This window comes from Malaclemys terrapin, chromosome 10, assembly GCF_027887155.1.
Source record: "Malaclemys terrapin pileata isolate rMalTer1 chromosome 10, rMalTer1.hap1, whole genome shotgun sequence".
Taxonomy (NCBI): Eukaryota; Metazoa; Chordata; order Testudines; family Emydidae; genus Malaclemys; species Malaclemys terrapin.
Window position 1 is genome coordinate 2,051,352 of NC_071514.1, and position 22,643 is coordinate 2,073,994.

Below are 22,643 nucleotides of genomic sequence, written 5' to 3' on the forward strand. Positions count from 1 at the left end.
TTGTCTCATTTGTCACAGCTGCTGCAGCCCCAGAGACGAGAATGCCTGTGTGGACAGGGCTCTCCATCTTACTGTGTTGCTTACTGCTGCTGTTAGCAGTAGGCCAGACTTCTGCTCTGACTGTGCCTGTCAGTACTAGCACTGCCAACTGCATTTCACCTATGGGAACAACTGGGGAAAAGGCTCTCTCTTGCTATAGCCACGTAGGTCCCAGGATATTACAGAAACAGGGTGGCTGAGGCAATATCTTTTATTGGACCAGGTGAGAGCTGACCAGACCCGACCCAAAGAGCTCTGTGTAAGCTCAAAAGTTTCTCTCTTTCACCCACAGAAATTGGTCCAATAAAAGATATTAGCTCACTCACCTTGTCTCTCTAATATGCCTGTCCATGTATTTATCCCATACCCATCACAAGGGTATCTGAACCCACTGCCTCCTCACGGTGCCAGAGTATGGGCCCCTCACACACTATGGCCACCCCCTCCAGTGTGAGGTGCCCCCCGCCACTCAGAACCCTCCTCTCCCAGTGAGGCAGCCCCCCACTGACAGCCTCCTCTCAGTCTGAGGCAACCCCCCCCATTCAGCGCCCCCTCCCACTGTGAGGCAACCCCCCCACTGACCGCCCCCTCTCAGTCTGAGGCAACCCCCCCCCACTCAGCGCCCCCTCCCACTGTGAGGCAACCCCCCCACTGACAGCCTCCTCCCAGTCTGAGGCAACCCCCCCCCACTGACAGCCTCCTCCCAGTCTGAGGCAACCCCCCCCCACTGACAGCCCCCTCTCAGTCTGAGGCAACCCCCCCACTCAGCACCCCCTCCCAGTGTGAAGCGCCCCACTCACAGCCCCCACCTGTGGGGCGCCCCACAATCCCCTTCCCAGCGTGACCTCCCGCACCGGCCAGCCCCACCTCCCCCTGACAGCCCCACCCGGAGCTGGCCGCTCTCCCTCGGCCGCCCGCGTGCGAGGTGCCCCCAGCCCGCTCCCCTCGGCGCTGTCCCCCGCGCGAGGCCCCGCTCCTCCCCGGCACCGTCCCGACCCCCTCCCCCGGCAGGGCTGCGCCTGCGCGGCGGCCCCTCTCCCATCCGGGTCCCTCCGTGCGGTGTAGCAGGTCGGTAGGCGGGAAATGGCGACTGGCTGCTGAGCGGCTGCGGAGCCCCGGCGGCGGTGTAAACACAGCGGCGTCCGCCCGGCCTGGCCGCCGGGGCCCCGGATACCGGGGCCCGCCTCCTCGGCACCCCGCACCCACAGGTAGCTGACACCCCCTCCCCGCCAGCGCGCGGTCCCGCCCGGGATCGGGGGGAGCCAAGGGGGCTCCCTCCCAAAGTGGCCCCGCAGGAGCCCCGCGCCGGGCCTTGTCCTCCCTCACGAGCGGGCTCCCCCCGTGTAAACCCTTCCCCGTCGGGGGCTCCTCGGCCCCGGGTGTGAGGAGACACCGCTTCCCTGTTCGCCCTCCCCCACCCCCCTCAGAGGCCACTCAGCGAACCCCCCTCCGGAGCGGGGCCCCAGCCTCCCCCCCGAGCCCGCCTGGGCTGGGGGAGGCGGCTGGGGGCCTGTCACCTCCCCCCGGACCCCCCCAGCCGCCCCCTTTAGGCCTAGGCCTATGGTGAGACGGCTCCGCCTAGAATCCCAGCTGCCCCCCCATCTCCTGGCTGCCCCCTGGTTATTGTGGGGGGGTGGGTAACGCTTTGATTTGGTGGGGTGTCCGGTGGGGGGTACCCCCCTGCTGCTGCTGCTGCTGGCTCGTATGCATCTCAAGTTGGGTTTGTTTAGGGGGCGTTGCTCTCCTGGCTGCATCCGAGTCCCTGTTACACACACACACACGCGCGCACACACACGGGGAAGTGTGGGGAGTGCAACCCAGGACGTGCCTGTTGCTGACTCTTGTTGCAATTATATTGGGGAGTGAAGCACTGGACATGGCTGTGGGCTAACTCTTAAAGTAATAGCGTGGGATGAGCCTGTCCTGGACTCACTAATGATGTTGGGGAACACAGTGCCGGTGCATGCCAGTCACTGACTCTTACCCTGTTTCCCCGAAAATAAGACATCCTCCGAAAATAAGGCCTACTTACAGTTTTGCCTCTCGTTGTAATATAAGGCATCCCCCCGATAATAAGACCTCCCCGATAATAAGGCATCCACCGATAATAAGACATTTTTCATTTCTGAAAAATAAGACATCCCCTGAAAATAAGACCTAGCGCATCTTTGGGAGCAAAAATTAATATAAGACACTGTCTTATTTTCGGGGAAACAGGGTAGTGGAGTACTATTGGGGAGCGCAGTGCCAGATGTGCCTACCCTTGACTCTAACAAGAGTAGGAGTGGGGGGAACAGTGCCAGATATGCTTGTTGCTCTGTCTATTGGTGGTAATAATAATGGGGAACATAACCTTGGATGTGCTTGTTGCTGACTGTTATAGGAATAATATTGGGGAGAGCATCACTGGATATTCCTGTCATTGTGACTATAGTAATATTATTGGAGTGATGGACTGCCTTGTAGCCTTTTACAATAATTAATTAATTGGGGGACTGCCACACTGGATGTGTCTCACTCACTATGATAATATTGGGGACCACTGCATAAGATGCCCCCCTCGTGGAGTTGTATCATAATATTGGAGTGCACTACTACACTGAATGTGTCAGTTGCTCACTTCTATAATATTGGGGAGTGCAGCAGTGGGTTTGCCTGTTGCTCATTTTCCAATAATACTTGGGACTGTATCACAGAATGGGTGCAATAGTCATTTTTGCAACAATTTTGGTGGGCTCTATGTCAGAACTGGCTATCACTCCTTTTATCATAATACCAAAGAGTGCAGTGCTGGATGTGTTTGTTCCCTTTCATAATGATGATTTTGGGGGATGTAGTTCAGTACCTGTCTCATTCTGTTTTATTAGAATATTTGGTTTCACAACTTCACATATATTTATGGTTCATTTTTAAATTAATACTGAGAATCACTATGCCGAATATGCCTGGCTCTTTCCATTTTTGATGATGACAGAGTACTTTTCACTCTTATAGTTCTGTGGTCTGTGAGAGGATCTCAAAGCACTTTATATTTATTAATTAATTATTGCTCTGTTGCCTCAGGCAAGTCACTTAACCTCTTTTCTGGTTTTTCCCATCAATAAAATGGGAATAATAATACCTCACAGGGATGTTGAGGATTAATTAGTTAATGTTTGTGAAAGGCTGTGAAGATTAAGACCTATATAAATGTTATGTATTATTATTATTATTATTATTATTATTAAAGTGTCATAACACACTGAGGTAAGGTAGTTATATTGTACATGTTTTACACATGGCTGAACTGAGGCATAGTGAGGTTATGACTTACTCAAAGTTACACATTGAATGTTTGACAGTGGCAAAAATAAAACCCTGGAACCTTAATTCTTACATGCTGTAAGCACTAGAGAACACCACTACTTTTACTTCTGTCTAATGGGTATATTAGATAATATATTTTCTCAGATGTTATTTGTCCCAGGAAGTGTTATGATGATTTTGGTGAAGCTATTTTATTTTACTTAGTTTTGGTTTTGCACATATGTCTTGCCCATTTGTAGACTTTAAAGATATCATGGCACTTTTCATAAGAATTAGGGTTGTGTGCCCCAGGGTTCTGGACAAATTCAAATTCAGGTAATAATTACATTTTGCCTCTCTAAATTCTGTTATTCCTGCCAGGATATTTACACTGCATAAAGCATTCTTCACTTTCTTCCCTAAAGTATTGTGTGGCATTCTGGTCAAGACTTGATTGTCTTCCCACTGACTTCAGGGGTACAGAATAAAGTTCCTAATCATTAGCATGTACTGCCTCAAATATTACTGCATTTCAGGGATTTGTCTTTAGATCTCCCTTTCCTGCCCCATACAGGTTTTCAGAGTTTTACTGTTTGTAAAAGTTTCAGAGTTGCAGCCCTGTTAGTCTGTATCCGCAAAAAGAACAGGAGTACTTGTGGCACCTTCGAGACTAACACATTTATTGATGCATCTGACGAAGTGGGCTGTAGCCCATGAAAGCTTATGGTCAAATACATTTGTTAGTCTCTAATGTGCCACAAGTACTCCTAACGATCTCCAATAACTTTACAAACTCTTGTTTAAGGGTATTATAGAAGTTGAGGATATTATTTTGTAAATGTCCATGCATTTCAGTAACCTAAAGGTAACTTTACTTCAATAGGGTGTAAATTTCAAGCTGAAGGAAAAGATGGCACTAACAAGTTACTGTGAAAAAAGTCTTACTTTGTTCACCACAAGAATGACATAATGACAAAGCTTATTTTCGGAATAGCCAAGCTGACTGGTGTTCTTTGTTTCCTTTTTAATTACATTATACTCTTCAGCTATTTAGCACCCTTAATTTTACTGTGTTTGTCAAGTGCAGTCTTTTTCATGATTCATATAAGTGCTTATTTCTTTTCTTGACACAAGTTAGTGGAATTAAGGTTGTGTCACTAATAAAAGCAAGGAAATACAAAATTAAGACTGAAATTGAGACTGAGGCCTGTCCTATTGTAACTGGTAGGTAATGAAGCATGATTTATTTATATATAAAATAAATCACTGTTAGGAGACTCTGCAGTAGGGCTGTAACAGGCACAGTTTACACATGGGGTGACAGCAAAAAATGTAATTGTTGGCTCCTGTTTGTTTGACTCAAAATTTCAGAGTTAATTTTGAATAGTAACTATTTTTAATCAGAATTTTTTAAGAGGGGGAGAACAGAATCCCAAAATAAATAGGTTGAAGAGTTGAAATGTATGTTAGCTTCATTAAAATTTTAGTTTTTAGAGTAATTGAGTATATATTTATTAACAATGTATTTATGAGCAGATGGTAATGATTTCTTTGGATTGTTTACGACATTCACGGACAAATTGTCTGCTGTGCCCATATACATAGACTGTTTAAAACAGTTTTCTGGTCTATTCTGTTTTACCATCCTTGAGAGCCCCATGTAGCGGTTACCCTTCATCATTCTAGCTGAAGACCACTGGTCAGAACATCCTCTGGAGCCAAACGAAAGCTACTCCGAGGAGTCGCCTGGAGAGGTTTCTTAAGTATAAGATAATGATTTCTTCCCCATAGAGGGACAGGTGTTCTGAATCTAAAGAACTTTTAGCTCTTGACTCCATGTTGAGTGAAGGACCAAATTCTGTCCAGAAGCTATATCCTTTGCAGGGCAGTGCTTTTTACCATTTTTAGACTATTGAACAGTTCTTTCAAACACAGATTTAAGAGACTTCTGTTTCTTGTTGTTTGGATGGGGCAGAATTGTGTACTGTTTGTTATTGGAAGACAACCTGGAACTTTCAGAAGTGAAGTAACATGTACTCATGAATTTTTTTGGCTATTTCCCTAACTTCCAGTCTGTTCATCCTTGGAACTTCTGGTCCCTATCCACCTTGCTACCAACTGGTGTGCTTACTATTTCAGCCTGGCCTCCCCTGACCAGCCAGTGAATATCTCACAGTTTATGGACTGCACTGATGTCAGAACAGGACTTTAATTCAGGCTTTATGACAGGCTGCCAAGTTTTCTTCCCTCTTGATTCTACTCCCATTCCTTACTTTGTCTTAGGAACATTCCTGTTGACAAAGACCTGTTGTGATGCACGAACGGATCAGACACTGATGCTCCCAGCTTTTACTGTCCCAGGAAGAGAAGGACTAAGCCTGAATCAAATTCTGTTCCTTCATGTAGTAGCACTTTGTATTACCAGTCATTAGAAGGAGCTTTTCTTTACTATTTCACACTCTCCCAATCAAATTCTTAGTAAGGGTATGTCTTCACTTCCCGTCGGATCAGTGGGTCGTAATTGATCTATCGGGGATCGATTTATCGCGTCTTGTCTAGACACGATAAATTGATCCCTGCACGCGCTCCCCGTCAACTCCGGAACTCCACCAGAGCGAGAGGCGGAAGCGGAGTCGATGGGGGAGCCGCAGCCGTCGATCCCGCACCGTGAGGACCCAAGGTAAATCTATCTAAGATACGAAACTTCAGCTATGAGAATAGCATAGCTGAAGGCGACGCATCTAGATCGATTCTCTCCGCCCCGCCCCCCTCCAGTGTAGCCGTGTAGACCAGCCCTTAGTTATAATTAAGGATGGAACTTTTAGTTGGGAGAATCCTTCTCTGATTCGGCAGCGGAATGGTATATTCTCCCAAGAAGCTAGGTGAGTAAAGTAGAATTCTGGTTCACATTGCCTTTGGCATTCAAAATGTCAAGCCCTGTAAAGCATCCTTAATATTGTAGGTTATTATATGCTAAAATGTAATGCCTGTTGCCGAGTAATGTTGTATTTATTTGTATTATATTTTTAGTTTTGCTTTTCATAGATCAAGCTATTTGTAAGCAAATCAGTTGATGTATGGTTGTGTTAAACTGTATATATTGCCACTACTTTAAAATACAAAGTGGATTTATTAGTATCAGTTTTACATTTCCAGGTAGAAGGTCTTAATTTTTCAATAGTAGTTGAAAAATTAAGAGAAGATTCATACACTTCATGGATCCTCTACTGTGATCACTTAAAAAAATGGCATTGGTGGATGTTCAGTTGTTGTCATATTTCATTTTATGTTAAGTGGTTTCCATAAAGTCAGTTTCAGGGATTAGTTCAACCTAGGCTTTCTTAGAGTTTGCCTACACAGGGACATTCAGAAAAGATATATCCAGATTAATTGAAGGTATGAATTTAAAGTGAATTACTTAAACCACATAAACCCCTATGTGAATGCTCTTATTCAGAATTAAAGTGACCTTAATTTGGTTTAGGAAATTAATTAAAATAAACTGAAGACAGACCTCTTTAATTTTGAAAAACTGTACCTTCACAGTTTTAACCCACTTTAAATTCAAACTTTCAGTTAATTCTGATTAGCTTTATTGAGTGTCCCGTGTAGACAAGCCCTTAGTCATGTGTACAATATTGTAAGTGGCTTTGGTTTTACCTGGTTGTCTAGAGAAGGAGATTTAGGGAGATAGGATGGCCCAGTGAAACTCCATTGAGTGTCAGGAGACTGGTGTATTCTCAGCTCTGCGAATGACCAGCTGTGAGACCCTGAACAAGTCACTACCTCTGTGCCCTGATCTGTAAAATGAGTTATCGTAGTTTATAAAGCACTAAGATCTATGGACAAACCTCTGTGATGCAGAAGTATAGCTGGTTCTGAAGAATATTCTCACTACCAGCAGCTTCATGTGATTCCTTTTATTGTAGGGGAAAATTTAATGAGTGTAGCTCCTGACAGAGCTGGTTTTATGAGAACCTAGCCCCCATCAATCAGGCTTGCTAAAACTAACATTAAATACAATGCTTAAAAACCCCCCTACGTGTTGCAGCAGATCTAAGCGGGATCCACTGTCTAAGGGCTTGTCTACACTTGAAATGCTACAGTAGCCCAGCTGTAGCATTTAAGCGTAGACACTAAGGGCTGGTCTACACTGGGTGGGGGAGGAGGTGGAATCGATCCAAGATATGCAACTTCAGCTACGCAAATAGACGTAGGTCCAGATGGCGCGGGATCGACGGCCGCGGCTCCCCCGTCGACTGCGCTATTGCTGCTCGCTCTGGTGGAGTTCCGGAGTCGACGGTGAGCGCGTTTGGGGATCGCTATATCGCTTCTTAACGAGATGCGATATATCGATCCTGGATAAATCAATTGCTACCCGCCAATACGGCGGGTAGTGATCGATCCTGGATAAATCGATTGCTACCCGCTAATACGGCGGGTAGTGAAGACGTATCCTTACAAGAGCAATGGGAGAGGATCTCCCATTGACTTAGTTAATCCACCTCCCTGAGAGGCAGTAGCTAGGTCAATGGAAGAAATTGTCCATTAACCTAGGGCAGTCTATACCTGGGGTTAGGTCAATTTAACTATGTCACTCAGGGTGTGACTTTTTTACACTCTTGAGACACCTACATAGCTTGACCTAATGTTTGAGTGTAGACCTGGCCTAAGTTGTGTAGACAGACAATGTTGGTCAACTATGAAAAAGTAGGACTGCCATAGAAAATTTCTTCCAAAGCTCACATTCAGACTTCCTATTAAAATCAAGCAAAAGATACAAAGAAAGCATAAAAACTAACTCTTTGTGAAATTTCACACGGCTCTTCCGCCTGCTTTTAGGTAAACAAGAATTTATGCCTCCTTTTAAGCCCATTTTACTGTGCGTACTAACTATGGAGTTGTTACCAGGTATCCCCATAATCATGTGGAACATAGGTGAGGAAATATTGGTCTGACGAAGTGGGTATTCACCCACGAAAGCTTATGCTCCAATACTTCTGTTAGTCTATAAGGTGCCACAGGACTCTGTTGAAGTATTGTTACAAGCTTAAGTGGGTTTTTTTTTTCCAGTTTTGAATTTGCAATACTTATTTTGCCTTCATGTAGTTTAAGCAGGTATAAAATTATTTAGTGAGATGCCTCTCCCATGATTAAAGGAGCCTTCACCTCATTTCGTTAAAAAAAAAAAAAAAAAAGCAGTTTTCAGGTCAACAGTGAGTTTCACTTTGCAGAATTTGATGCCCCAGGATGCATGCTGCTGGTAACCATCTCACCCCAAAAACTGGGGTATAAAATTAATTTAAAAAAGAATGATAGGAATTTCTAAATAAATTTAGGATTGCTTTTACTTCATAGGTAGGTTCCAATATTTATTGCTTTTCTGTGGTAGGTGTGAAGTTGTCAAGTGATCAAGCTGGTGATCTATAACATATTTGGACTTTGTAGAATATGCAAGTAGAGGAAGGCAGGCAAATACACAAGACCAAAATTAGGCCTAAAAGACTGTTACCTCCATCAGGTTAGGGCTAAGCAATTGTTCCTAGTGCAAGCTATGCTGACCAAGTTAAAGCTTTAACAACCATTTGCTAAAATTCAGTTGCTTAGATTTAAACTGAGTTCAGAAAGCATTAGCTAGATTGAGGTAGGTTACTCAGTCTAATATCACATTTGTAAATTCTTGTCTACAATAGAACTATATGATAGCTGCAGGTGCTGAATATTTCTTAAAATCTGTCCTAAATTTGTTTCATTACCCTGTGTAATAGATTCTTACCTCACCTATTGTTCAAACACTGAAGGCAGCAGAAGTGATCTCCTTCCATAAACTGCTACTGCTGGTGGTTTTGAAGTATTCTCTTCTTGATAATCTGGTTTACTAACATGAAACACAGTTAAAACTAGCATATCCCAGCCTTCTTCTCTTGGTTTAGTAATCTGTTTTGCCACTTCATTCCATCTGAAGGGTTTTGCTCCTGCCCCTCTCTCCAGGTAGCTCCAGCTTTCCTGCTGGTTGGTAGGGAGAGCTTCTTCCCTGGCTCCCCTCTGGATTCCTTCCAGTTCTCTCTCCTCTTTACCCTTATATCTCAGTGGACTAGATAACAGCTCTGCTCAGTCTTTTCTAGCCCTTTGTCTCCTCACCACTGAGGCGAGCAGGAGCCTTTTTATAGGAAGGACTGCCCTTGGGCTATGATGAGGTATCTGGTCACCTGACCCAACCACTGGCTCAAGCCCAAATCCATCACCTGGGGGGGCTGGGCCCATCTCCCTTAAAGGACCAGCCCAAACTGTGGTATTCTGGCTGTTTGGAGCAATGTGCACATGCTTGTAGTGCTTGTATGTATAGGCACACACTTTATTTATACATTTTGAAAATGAGAGCTTCTATCAGAATAATTAAAAAGGCATAGTTGTGAAAGAGTTACATTGCTTCTGTGAGGAAAAGGATTAGGACTGCCTGAGGCCGTAAGTCAATTTTCTGGAAACAGCAGACAGGAAGTTACAGTAGGTAATACATAGATAACAGAAATAGCTATTAAAAAGTTAAATGTATTTACAGACCTTGTCTAGACTAGATTTAAAGGTGTGACATTAGATTGAATTACCTAACAGTCTAGTTAACACCTTTTAAAACTCTAATCAAAACAAAGCAATTATACTTTTTAAAACTGGTTTAGTTTAAACATGACTGAAAAACACCCTGTTTGCCCATCAAGACAGGGCCCATGATTTTTAAAGGAAGTGAGCCAGGAAGTTATTTGAACCTTGACATTTTTAGTGGACATTCTTAAAAGATCAGTAAGTTTGGAAGTGGCAAACATGATTCCATTGTTTAAAATAAGTGTCAAAAAGTTATTTGAGTTTAGGGGTATTCTGCTAACCAAACTGTTGGAGTTATGGGAAGGTATTTCTGCTTGATAGGGAAATTCAGTTGATTTACTGCACTTAGGTTTTAAAAAAAACATACCATAATGTTCAACTTCAAAGATTAATAACCGATATAAATGTGTCCTGGACCAGTGCATGAAGTAGGGTTTCAAACGGTAAAGTGGCTTGAGATCAGGAAATAGAGGTCTGTCATAGATGGTTCCCTATTTTTAGAAGTTAAAAAGATACTCCAAATGGAGTGCTCTTGCAGCCTCTCTCTCCATATATTTCTTTCTTCTCCTTTTTGTTTCAGGTGACAGCAACATTAGAATTGGAGTTGTGACAAAGTGTGCTCCTGCATATGCACACTTTTCCAGTGGTAGGGGCAATTTGAAACTGGCCTCAGCTACACACAGATCTTATACTGGCATAACTATTTCAATTAGAGGTGTGATTATTTTTTTACCAAAATAATTATACTGTACAGCCCCCAGTAAGGACACAGTTAGACTGATATAGATTATTCACCTTGCTGTATAGATAGCTATAGCAGTATAATCACTTTTATACTGGTATAACAGCATCTGTGCTGTTGTCAGTTGCACTGTTTTAACTATACCAGTATAGTTAAATTAGTACAGCGGTTCTCAAACTGTGGTTGGGACCCCAAAGTGGGTCGTGACCCCATTAAAACCAGGGCTGACCTTAGACTTGCTCAGGCCGAGGGCTGAAGCTAAAGTCTGAGCCCCACTGCCCAGGAGCGAAGCTGAAGCCTGAAAGGTTCAGCCCTGGGCGGTGGGGCTCAGACTTCGGCTTCAGGCCTGAGTGGCAGGGTTCAGGTTACAGTCCCCCCATTCGGGGATGAAGCCCTCAGACTTTGGTTTCAGTCTCCCATCCACCCCTGCTGGGGCAGCAGGGCTTGGGCTCGGGCTTAGGCTCAGGCGTTGGTCCCCCTTCTTGGGGTCGTGTAGTAATTTTTGTTGTCGGAAGGGGTTCGCGGTGCAATGAAGTTTGAGAACTGCTGAAGTAGTACAACTTTTGTATGCAGAAAAGGTGTGTAGATAGTGTAGAACCAGTTGGCCTCATGCTTCTGTAGCTGCTTTCAATCAGGAAAGCACTATTCCACATGATGATTTGATCATTCTGTGAAATTCCCACACTAAAAATGAAATAATAATAGTTGGGAGGTTGTAGGAAAAGATTTTGACGATTCTGCACCCAATGTCACGTTTCCTTAACACAAAGTGGAACAACTGAAATGGTATTTTCCTGTTTTCAGATTCAGAGTACAAATTAAAAACTACAGTGTCTGACCGGGACACTCCATCTGAATTAGTGACATCTTAATTTGATATTCAAAATGCGCATGAGGTCTCAATCAAAGCTCTGCAGAATTGATTAATGCATTTTTCAATCTGTTTTCCCACAATCTCTGACTTTTAAAAACATGTTTTTTTGGAGTGTTCTACCATTGTTGTCTCTGATGCCACCAGCTACTCTGCCTACCTGTTATCAGTTATAAGTATTTGAATGTAAGGGTATTGTTTTTTTATAAATAATTGGGATTTCTGAGCTTGCTGTTGGTGGGTAACTATCTTGCTAAAAAGGGTCTACATTTGTGACACTTACACCACGAGAGAGCCTTATGGCCAGGAACAGAGGTTGGAGAAAGTATTAAAACATAGTACAGTTAAAATGGCTTCTTAACGTTTTTTTGTCAGTAACTCTGAATTGGGACAAATTGTGTTAAATGTTTAAAACAAACTGTACCTAGGCTAGAATGCACTTTTTAAAAAATCATCCTTCTTAACTTATCCACAAGGGGGAGGGATAGCTCAGTGGTTTGAGCATTGGCCTGCTAAACCCAGGGTTGTGAGTTCAATCCTTGAGGGGGCCACTTAGGGATCTGGGGTAAAATCAGTACTTGGTCCTGCTAGTGAAGGCAGGGGGCTGGACTCAATGACCTTTCAGGGTCCCTTCCAGTTCTATGAGATAGGTATCTCTCTCTCTCTCTCTCTCTCTCTCTATATATATATATATAAGCCAACTAAAATATGTTAGAAGTCAGTTGTGCTGGACTTTGTTCAAGCATTATTTCCAATTTTGGTTCCAAGCCCACTGTATACAGGACCTAAGAAGTTAGAAACTAATGTCTAACATTCTTCAATACTGATTTAACATTTATGGACTTGTATACGTGGGCTTGTCCTACATGCAGGGCTTGTCTATGCTGCCCTGCAGTTTGGACTATGGGGGTGTGAACAGCAGTGTGCACCAAAGTACTGCACTGTAACTCCCCTGTCTGGACACTGCATGCACAAACTAAAAGGTTCCTAGTTCACATTAAAACATTAAACACGTTGATGTGTTTTGTTATTCACACCTGCAATGGTCCGAACTGCAGGGCAATTCAGGCATAGCCTCAGTAAAATTAATCTGAATTAACTTTCAAAGTGGTAGTTAGACCACACACCATACTCTTATTCAGAATTAATTCAATTGAATTAAGCTAAACTGAATTAAGGCCACTTTAATTCTGAATAAGAGTATCTACACAGATGTTTAAAGCAGTTCATCTACTTTAAATTTAAATTCACACCTTTAATATCATTTGGATACTTTAAATTTAAATTCACACCTTTAATATCATTTGGATTCATTTTCCTGAGTGGCCCCTATAGAAAATCCCTTATGCTTTTTTTTTTTTTCCTTCAGTCATGATGAGTAGTGAAGAAGAGCCTGAAAGTTTGGGTGAAAGGAGGTGTTTCCCTTATTTATATGAGAAATATTAGGAATTTCAAGAATGGTCTTGCCTGGTTTTGTTGGTGAGCTTTTTAAGAATTCCCAAAGATGTTTATTGTGAGCTCTCACACCTTAATTGAAGAGGTAGAGGTGATGACTACCTTTTGTTCCAAGCAACAGAGGGTCCTGTGGCACTTTTGAGACTAACAGTAGTATTGGGAGCATAAGCTTTCGTGGGTAAGAACCTCACTTCTTCAGATGCAAGACTGTTGTTCCAAGTATTTGTTAGGCAGTGAAGTTAATAGTTAACAAAAATGAACAAAAAAATCTGGCACATTAAACAATCTGACTATCCTTTCGTTTTATATGCTCACTTCTTGGTCTCTTGTTTTTTATGATGTCACAATTTCTCTAGCTTTCTAATTGCCATAAAGTCTCCTATGTTAGAGAAGACCTGAATTTCTAATATAAAACCCAGAAAGCCTCCCCAGTTCACCCTTCCCCCCCACAGAAACCCCCCGCCAAACCCACAAGTCACTAACAGCAAGGTCTCCTTTAAATGTCATAAACAATAAAGAATACAAGTCCATTTTTGATCCTTGCAGGTCACTTTTATCTCTACAATTTTGTACTGCCATATGAATATATATACATCAGTATATTGTATACAACTGTGTATAAGGATGAAAAATAATGAATTGGATGAAACTTGAAAATATGAAATGATAAAGGTTATTTTTTGTTGTGGGTGAAGGGAAAGGAAGATAAGGATTATTCCCAACCTTATTAGAATCCACAGGATTCCCCCAAACAGTTGTATCTCTTACTTTTATATAAATCACTCCATCACTGCAATCATCCTTATAGTCAAGGAGGACTAGACTAGAATCCCTTTGGAGCCCGGCATCATTATTCCTTAAACAGCTGCTTACTCCTGGGGGAATTGTGCATCACTGTGGATGCCCAGAATTCATGTTCCCCGCAGATTTCTTTGCTTTGCTGCAGAAAAATGACTTCTGATGGGGGAGCAAAAGGAAGCTGCAAGAGCAGTCATGCACCCCTCCCTGGCAGCACAGGCAGGTTGGTTCGGGCGCCTGGAGCAGCCAGTAGAGATGTAAATCATCACTGGATGTGTATGAAGGGGTGGGCAGTTGTGCATGAGAGAGAGACACTCTGTCCCTCTCGCTCACTATTGTGGCACACTCAGCATGGAGGGGCAGGCCTTCGGGGTGTGTCTGAGGAGGTAGGTGTGGCGCAGGCTGTCCCCTCAGGCAGAGCAGAATGTAGCAACCTGCCTGCTTAGTGAATTGTTCCCATTGTCTTTGTGAATTCTCCCAGGAGCATAAAACAGGTGTAAAAGCTTTAAAGCTCCTTTCCATGGCCAGAGTGGTGTAAAGCACAGTATGGCCTTATAAATGCTTATGGTGCTTTAGTGATTAGAACTGGTCTACATTTTTGGACTGAAAAAATTTCTCATCAGAATGTACTCTATGAACTGTTTGCTACTGATCTTTCTGGAGATGGTCAGTAGCCAATATAAATTATGAGTTTGATTCCCCAGCCCTCACTTGTTCGTCAGTTGCCTATGATGTAACACTGTGCATATGGATGCATATATTTGTTGACTAGTAACTAGAAATAAAAGGTCAAACCTAGCTACGTTACTATTAGGCAAGGGGGCTTGGGGATTTCCTCCAATGCTCCCCCCTCCAATTCTTCATCCATTATATTGTAGTTAAATAAATTACCTAATTAATAATTGAAACCAGCATGATTATATTGTGTTATTTTGACAAATAAAATATGCAGAATATTAAAATGTTGTGTGCAGAATTTTTATTTTTTTGGTGCAGAATTTTTATTTGTTTGGTGCAGAATTCCCCCAGGAGTAACAGCTGGAGTGGTTGCTGATGATAGAAGCAAGGCATTCCATCTCTTTCCCCCCCCCCCCAACCCCCGTCCTGGAGTGGGGCCTGTCTCCACAGCAGTGAAGGATTTGAAAAATCCAAGAACCACATAAGTACTGTTCGCATCTTTTAGGGCTTGAATACACTGGCAGCGCTTTAACGTGGCTTGTGTAGTCGCGGCACAGGGCTGAACGAGAGCTCTCCCAGTGCTGTAAAAAAAACACCTCCATGACCACGAGGGGCATTGCTACCAGCACTGGGTGCGAGGCTCCCAGTGCTGGTGTACTGTCTGTACTGGCATGTTACAGCGCCGAAACTTGCAGCCCTTGGGGGGGTGTTTTTTCACACCCTGAGCAAGAAAGTTGCAGCGTTTTAAATGCCAGTGTAGAGAAGCCATTAGTTTTGCAGGTCTATCCTAAAATGTTAACTAAAAAATCCCACAAGTTACACATCACACTAAAATACCAGTTTGTTTACATTTTTAGCTCTTGAGAATATGTCTGTGTTGTATAGAATTAATAATAGTAACATTTAATAGTTCTCTAGCACCTCCTTTCTGAGGAACTTTTTAAACTTGGGCACAGAAAGCAATGGCAACTTGTGATGTTTTTTGTTGTTTAAAGAGTACACCTCTACCCCGATATAGCCAAAAAGTCTTACCGCGTTATAGGTGAAACCGCGTTGTATTGAACTTGCTTTGATCCGTCGGAGTGCACAGCCCTGCCCCCCGAGCACTGCTTTACCACTTATATCCGAATTCATGTTATATCGGGTCACGTTATATCGGGGTAGAGGTGTAGTTGTTACCCTGAAAAATGACAACATAAAAATGGCATCTTCTTCCTCAACAGATCTGGTTCCTCTATATTTTGAGTCACCTTGGGTTACTTTTGAGTCACCTTGAGTTATACCTTTGAGTTACTTTTATAGTGCAAAAATACATCACTACCTTTTACACGTGTTAACATGGCAGAGTCATCATTGGTAGAATAAACTGAGCCAATTAGATGGAATCATTTTAAGTGCAGTTCAGGGCGGAATTTGAGAATAGTGGGATCATATTGATGTATCTGAAGACAGAGTTTAGTCTAGACTCTAGAGAATCGTTATTTTTTTCATTTTTTCTTAGTGCACTTGAGAAACCTTTGTGATAATTCATTTAATCGTTATTTAATATTTATACTTTTAGTAGCACCCAGACACATCTTACAGCTACAGTCTGTTCCCCCCACATAGTCAGTCAGTTTTTCCCTATCTGAATGGTTTGTCACACAACCATGGGGAGGAAAAAACATTTAACAAAATAGGAAAATAAGTTTCCTAAAACACAAAAATTGGCTGGGGGACTCATGCAGATATGTTATCTGAAACTGACTAGATTTAGAGTTCACCATGTCTCTTCAGTGTTTTACTGTTATGTCAAAATATATATTAAAATAAACAATATAAGCACCACTGAAAAGTTAATATAGCTATTAGAACCCTAACTCTTGGAGAAAAAATACTTTTCGCAGTTTTTAACTGGGCATCTTTAATGATCCATTAACACAATTTTTTGTGTGCACACATATATTAGCAAGTCACTTCGGATTTCCCTGTATGAAATTGACAATAATGCAGCTCTTCAGTGAGAAATAAAAAATGGACCAAATTTGATCAGAGGAAGAATAGATTTACATCCGCATAAATGTGTTGAAAATATATACAAATATTGAATATATGGTGTCAATAATTGATATTGAAAAAGACTGTCAAATTTTATCCATAAAATAAGAAAATCTGAATGTGGTAGCATCCTTGGGGGTTTTTCACAGTGAGGTTGATTGACTTCATTTCCTTTAGCAGAAAATTTGAGTACAAAAGGAACATTCTGAATAGTCCCAAATGGAGGAAGAGAATAATTAAAATTAGTTTAAAATATGTGTGGTTGTAATATATATTTTTTTGCAGCAAGGCAATAGAATAAAAATGAAGGCATGTGTGTTACTGACGTTTTGTAACTTGTTATTTCAAGGATGTTAATTATGTGAATTTCCTTAATACTCTCACACTTAAAAATTCTTCTTACCTCAAAGATTATGTAATTATGTTTTTGTGTTTGAAGCTATAGAACAATTAGGGAACTATTTCATAGAATCATAGAATATCAGGGTTGGAAGGAACCTCAGGAGGTATCTTGTCCAACCCCCTCCTCAAAGCAGGACCAACCCCAACTAAATCATCCCAGCCAGGGCTTTGTCAAGCCTGACCTTAAAAACCTCTAAGGAAGGAGAGTCCACCACCTCCCTAGGTAACCCATTCCAGTGTTTCACCACCCTCCTAGTGAAAAAGTTTTTCCTAATATCCAACCTAAACCTCCCACAGTGCAACTTGAGACCATTACTCCTTGTTCTGTCATCTGGTACCACTGAGAACAGTCTAGCTCCATCCTCTTTGGAACCCCCTTTCAGGTAGTTGAAAGCAGCTATCAAATCCCCCCCTCATTCTTCTCTTCTGCAGACTAAACAATCCCAGTTGCCTCAGCCTCTCCTCATAAGTCATGTGCTTCAGCCCCCTAATCATTTTTGTTGCCCTCCACTGGACTCTTTCCAATTTTTCCACATCCTTCTTGTAGTGTGGGGCCCAAAACTGGACACAGTACTCCAGATGAGACCTCACCAATGTTGAATTTCATTGTATGTTCTATTGGAGATAATCAAAGAAGAGTATGAAGTAGTAGTAACAGGAGTCTGAATACATTGCGCCCTTCTTCTCTTCCTACAGACTGGATAAGCTTTTCCCCTGTAAGGGTTTATATACCGCCAATCCAATTGTGCTGTGGCGAAAGGCATTTTTTTATGCTCAGTAGTTTTTTCAGGATTTTGGAGGAACCCAATTCTCTTTCTTTTTTTACCCAAACCTAAAGTTCAGGTGTTTCTGTAGGGAAACAATGAAATTGTGCTTTATTTACTCTAAAGGAGTCTCATTCTACAAGGAGAGGGTATGTTGCTGTTGAAGCCAAGGTAACAGATCCTTCATATATTTTGTCATAAGCTTTCTAAAAGATAGATAACACATGACAAAGTCATATGTAATATGTGGCTGTGTCTCTAATGCTGTGGGAAGATCAAGGTAAATGGGAGTAAAAACAAATTTTCCTGATGAAACTCAAGCAAACAAGGCTCTCTTATTTGCCCCAGTATTGCAATGCGTATGACCTTTCCATGACAAGTATAGGGGGGGCTATTCCACAGTCTTCTCACCACAACACAGTTTATCTTCCCAACATCTTTAAATAAACATAGTGTTTTCCAATTACAACTGGCATATCTGAGCTTGCCTTTAGACTTTCTCACACCTCTTCTTTAGGAAAGAGAGTTGTTCATGGAGATCCATACATATCTTCAAGATGTTTCTGATTCTAAGATGTCATTGGCTTTAAGACAGTCACAGGAGATGATAAATCAGCGCTTTTTCTATATTTTATAGCTTGGACTGCTTCCTCTAACGCAGCTACTCTAGAGAATTCAGGTGTCATGTACATATTCTGCAGAAGAAATTCAGTAACATGGTGGTACCACCCAACCATAAGTCCTTAGAATCTGCAGAACCATATAATGCTAAGTTTTTGTTTTGCTTTGATATTGCTTTTGAAATATGTCAAGGATAACATTATATATTACTGCACAGAGTGGAAGTTGATATCGGCTTATTTAAAAAAAACAACCTATGAACAACCATAGCTGTTGACAAGAAGATCCTCTAGAATTTCCTATATTTCTGAGCTTTTTTATTTAAACTTACTAACGTGCATGAAGATATGAAGAGTTCAAAAGTACTAACAAAATTATTATGTGAGGTCACAATTTTCCATGACAGCTTGAGAGAGATGTTCAGGAAGTGTTTAGCAACCTGTCTATACCAGGATTGTAACAAGACTTCCAAAAATAGGCCTCTGTATGCCTAGCAGCATGGATTAAATGTCCAGAGTGTCTAATGTGTCTAAAGCTGGTTCATTCCAGAAACACAACAGGAATAGTGCAAGTTTTAGTGGAATCTATAATCCACTCATTTAAAATAGAGCATTCTGGTCATCTAATCCAGAACCTTTGACTTTCAGAAAGATCCGCTACTGTTCAGACCTCCTACCTTTAGATTATTCTTCTGTATTAAATCATACATTTCCATGCACTGGCCATTGCTTTGCCTAGGTAGTTTTGTTTTGTTTATGTTGCAGTAATTGGAGGTACAAATTTCTTCATTAATAACATATGGTCTTCCAGCCTACATAAGACTGTAAATTAGATGGTCTTTCTGCTACGTGAGACTGTCAGCCAATTTTGAGATATGTTAACTATTTTAAGATAGATTCATCTTCAACTTGTCTCCATTGGGGAGCAGTCTGAGTCAAAATACAAAGACTTACTTTTTATCATTTTAGTGTGCATCATACTATCAAATACTATCAAACTACAGAAAATGCTGCGAGAAGTCAACACAAAAAGCAGCCAACTCGGACTGAAATTAACCGCTCCAAAATTAAATTTATGTGGTCTGATACCTTGCCAAAAGTCCAAATAACAATCGAGGGAGAACAAATAGAAGAAGTTGAGCAATATGTCTATTTGGGCCAAGAAGTTAACATGCACCATGATCAGGAAGGTGAACTCTCGAGAAGAAAGAAAGCAGGTTGGTGTGCATTCAATCCTATCAAGGATGTCCTCCAAGGAAAAAATCAACAAGGAAACACGCGCCAGCCTCTTCAACTCAACAGTACTGCCAGCAATGTTGTATGTCAGTGAAACATGGGCACTGATGAAGGTAGAGGAGCAGCAACTGTCTGTCACAGAGAGGGTGATGGAAAGAAGAATTCTGGGAATTTCAATCTGTGACCAAGTCCCCAATGAAGTGATCAGAGAGCAGAGTGGAGTGCAGGACGTTGTTGTTGAGAGCAGGCATAGTAAAATGTGATTGGCTCGGCATATAGCGAGGCTTACTGACAATCGATGGACTGCAACTGTCGCCGAGTGGTACTCCCGGGAACTGAAACAACCACTCGGACGACCTCCGAAGAGAGGGAAGATTTTATCATGAAAAGACATGGCTGCACATGGAGAAGGCAGGCCAGGATACGAGAAGAATGGAAGATGTGTTGTGATGGGTGCAATCTATACGAGGGCTGAAGGACCGATCGATCAAGGTGATCAAGGTGAGTGTGCATCATTTGTTACAGGGAGAAGACTTTTATATGGAAAAATAAAATAAGAACAGCATTTCATTTTTTGTGCTATCTAGGCTGGGAGATCATGCATTATTAATGAAGAAATTTGTAACTCCAACTTTGCACCATAAACAAAACTACATAGGTGGGCAAAGCAAGGGCCAGTGAATGCATGGAAGTGTATGATTTTTATATCAGAAGAATAATCTAAATGTAGAATCTGTGAACAGTTGCCAATTATAAACAAACCGTCTTCATTCCTAGTCAAAGATATAATCTTAAGAAGGCAGAAAGTTATTGTGACAAATATGGAGTTGATCTATGATAGTTATGAATACTTCAGCAGTCCAAGGAGTGAGTCTTCAAGTTTTTAATTTCTAAAACTGGAGTTGCCTCACAGCAATGAAATTTGCTGATGTGATCTGACCTGGATGATTCATCTAAAAGGAATTGAAAGATAACTTTTACTCTAATTAAATTTCTGTGTCTCTGTATCTGGCTTTTGTGTTACTGTTTGTCTGTCCCAAATCATTTAAAAGTAACATTGACAAAGTTTCTTATCAATGAGATCTGTTTACCTGAGGTGATTGTTAATGGAATATTGAGCTTTTCACTTCTAGGGTCACTGGTTCAAATCTAGATTAAGTTAATAGTAACAGAAAGTTATCATTGGAGCAGTTCACTGCTCTGTGTGAAGTGAGTTGATCACAGACAAGTGTCCACATCATAAATGGCAGTAATTGACATCTTTATGAATAGTCTCAGTAGAGGGATTATGGAGAGACTGAATTACCTTCTTCTCTTTGAGAACATTGTTAGAGATGCATGGATGGGGCAGTGTGGGAAAATGTCTACCACTCTAAGACCTGAGCACAGATGAGTAAAGTATAAAGATTCCTTCCTCCTTCCATTCCAACACTTTACCCTAAACAAAGGATGTTCCACTTCACCACAAAAAGTCATCACTGGCCAGGAAGAGCCTCTTCCAGACATCAGCCAAGCAGAATCTCCTTAGTCAGAGCAAGGAGAACAACGAGATTTTTTGAAATGCACTTGGGTCTACATATCTAATCTGCCTGGAGAATGCTTAGATCAGGGGTGGGCAAACTTTTTGGCCTGAGGGCCACATGGGGGAATAGAAATTGTATGGCGGGCCATGAATGCTCACAAAATTAGGATTGGGGTGCAGGAGGGGGTGAGGGCTTTGGTTGGGGGTGCAGGCTCTGGGGTGGGGCTGGGGATGAGGAGTTTGGAGTGGAGGAGGGTGCTCTGGGCTGGGACTGAGGGGTTCGGAGGGGGGGAGGGGTGTCAGGGCAGGAGGTTGGGCCGTGGGGAGAGGCTCAGGGCTGCAGGCTTCGAGTGGCGCTTACCTCAAGCGGCTCCCGGAAGCAGTGGCATGTCCCCTCTCCAGCTCCTACGTGGAGGCGCAGCGAGGCGGCTCTGCACGCTGCCCCATCTGCAGGGCCATTGGAGCGCGTAGGAGCCGGAGCAGGGCCATGCTGCGGTTTCTGGGAGCCACGTGGTGTGTCCCCGATCCTGCGCCCTGGCTGGAGCACCAGAGCAGGGCCGAGCCACGTGGTGTGGCCCCGACCCTGCGCCCCGGCTGGAGTGCCAGAGCAGCCCCCGGCCAGAGTGGGGCCAAGCTGCGTGGTCCGGCCCCTGACCCAGCACCCCGGCTGGAGCACCAGAGCAAGGCCGAGCCGCGTGGTCCCCCGACCCAGCGCCCCAGTAAGCTGCGTGGTCTGGCCCCTATCCCAGCGGGAGTTTGTGGGCCAGCTTAGACACTACAATAGGAGAAAAACAAACAAATGAAAAACAACTCCAAACTTTTTCACATACTTTGCTTAGTATTCATTTGCTCCTGCCATTCATTTAAACCACACACCAGCAATGACTTTAATTTCAGTTCCTGCAGTGCTGCTATTAATCCTCTACAGCATATACCATACTTATTCTTGGAATATATAGGCTCTTGAGTGATGGCAGTCCAACATTACTGGTCACCTCCATAATTCTTAATTTTCTTATCAAGCATACTTTACTGTTAGTCAGCATTATCATGTGTAGCATAGTTCTTGATGTTTTACCTTTTGTTTTGTCTTCCAACTTTCCAGTTTGGGTGGCATCTTCCTCAAGCAGTCTTTAGCGATTTAAATTAATGGTATGTGCACACCTAAATCTGCTTTTAGTGGTTTCATAGAAAATTAGATCCTGCTCCAACATCAGCGATGGAAAAAATTAAGAAAAATTCATCCCTGATTGACAATGGTGTAGAAATATGCTTTTTATTTAGAAATGCTAGTTATATAAAGGAAGCTCTTTCCAGTACACACACACTATCTGAGCTGTAGAACAGAGATAATATTTAAAAGGTAGTGAACCTTTACAACTCAGTATGTAAGAACTTGAGAGAATAGAGAGAAGCTCTTTAAACTTCTTGATTTTAACTGTTCTTTTATTACTTATTTTCCCCTCTGTCACATATTGCTGAATCAAAGCTGCAGTTATAATCAGGGTGGATTTGTATGAATCAAGACGATTTAAATCACCAAGTGGAAAGCATTGATTTAAATAATTGTAATACATTTTTCCATTTGTATTAC

General features: G+C 42.3%; 1 protein-coding gene across 1 annotated transcript in view; it reads left to right on the top strand.

The window, feature by feature from the left end:
* Positions 1-1,072: 1,072 nt before the first annotated feature.
* CTDSPL2 (CTD small phosphatase like 2) overlaps positions 1,073-22,643 on the top strand; it is a 72,135-nt gene continuing 50,564 nt past the window's right edge. Inside the window, exon 1 of the mRNA XM_054042357.1 lies at positions 1,073-1,247. The gene's annotated coding sequence lies outside the window, so the exon portion shown is untranslated. The remainder of the gene's footprint in view (positions 1,248-22,643) is intronic.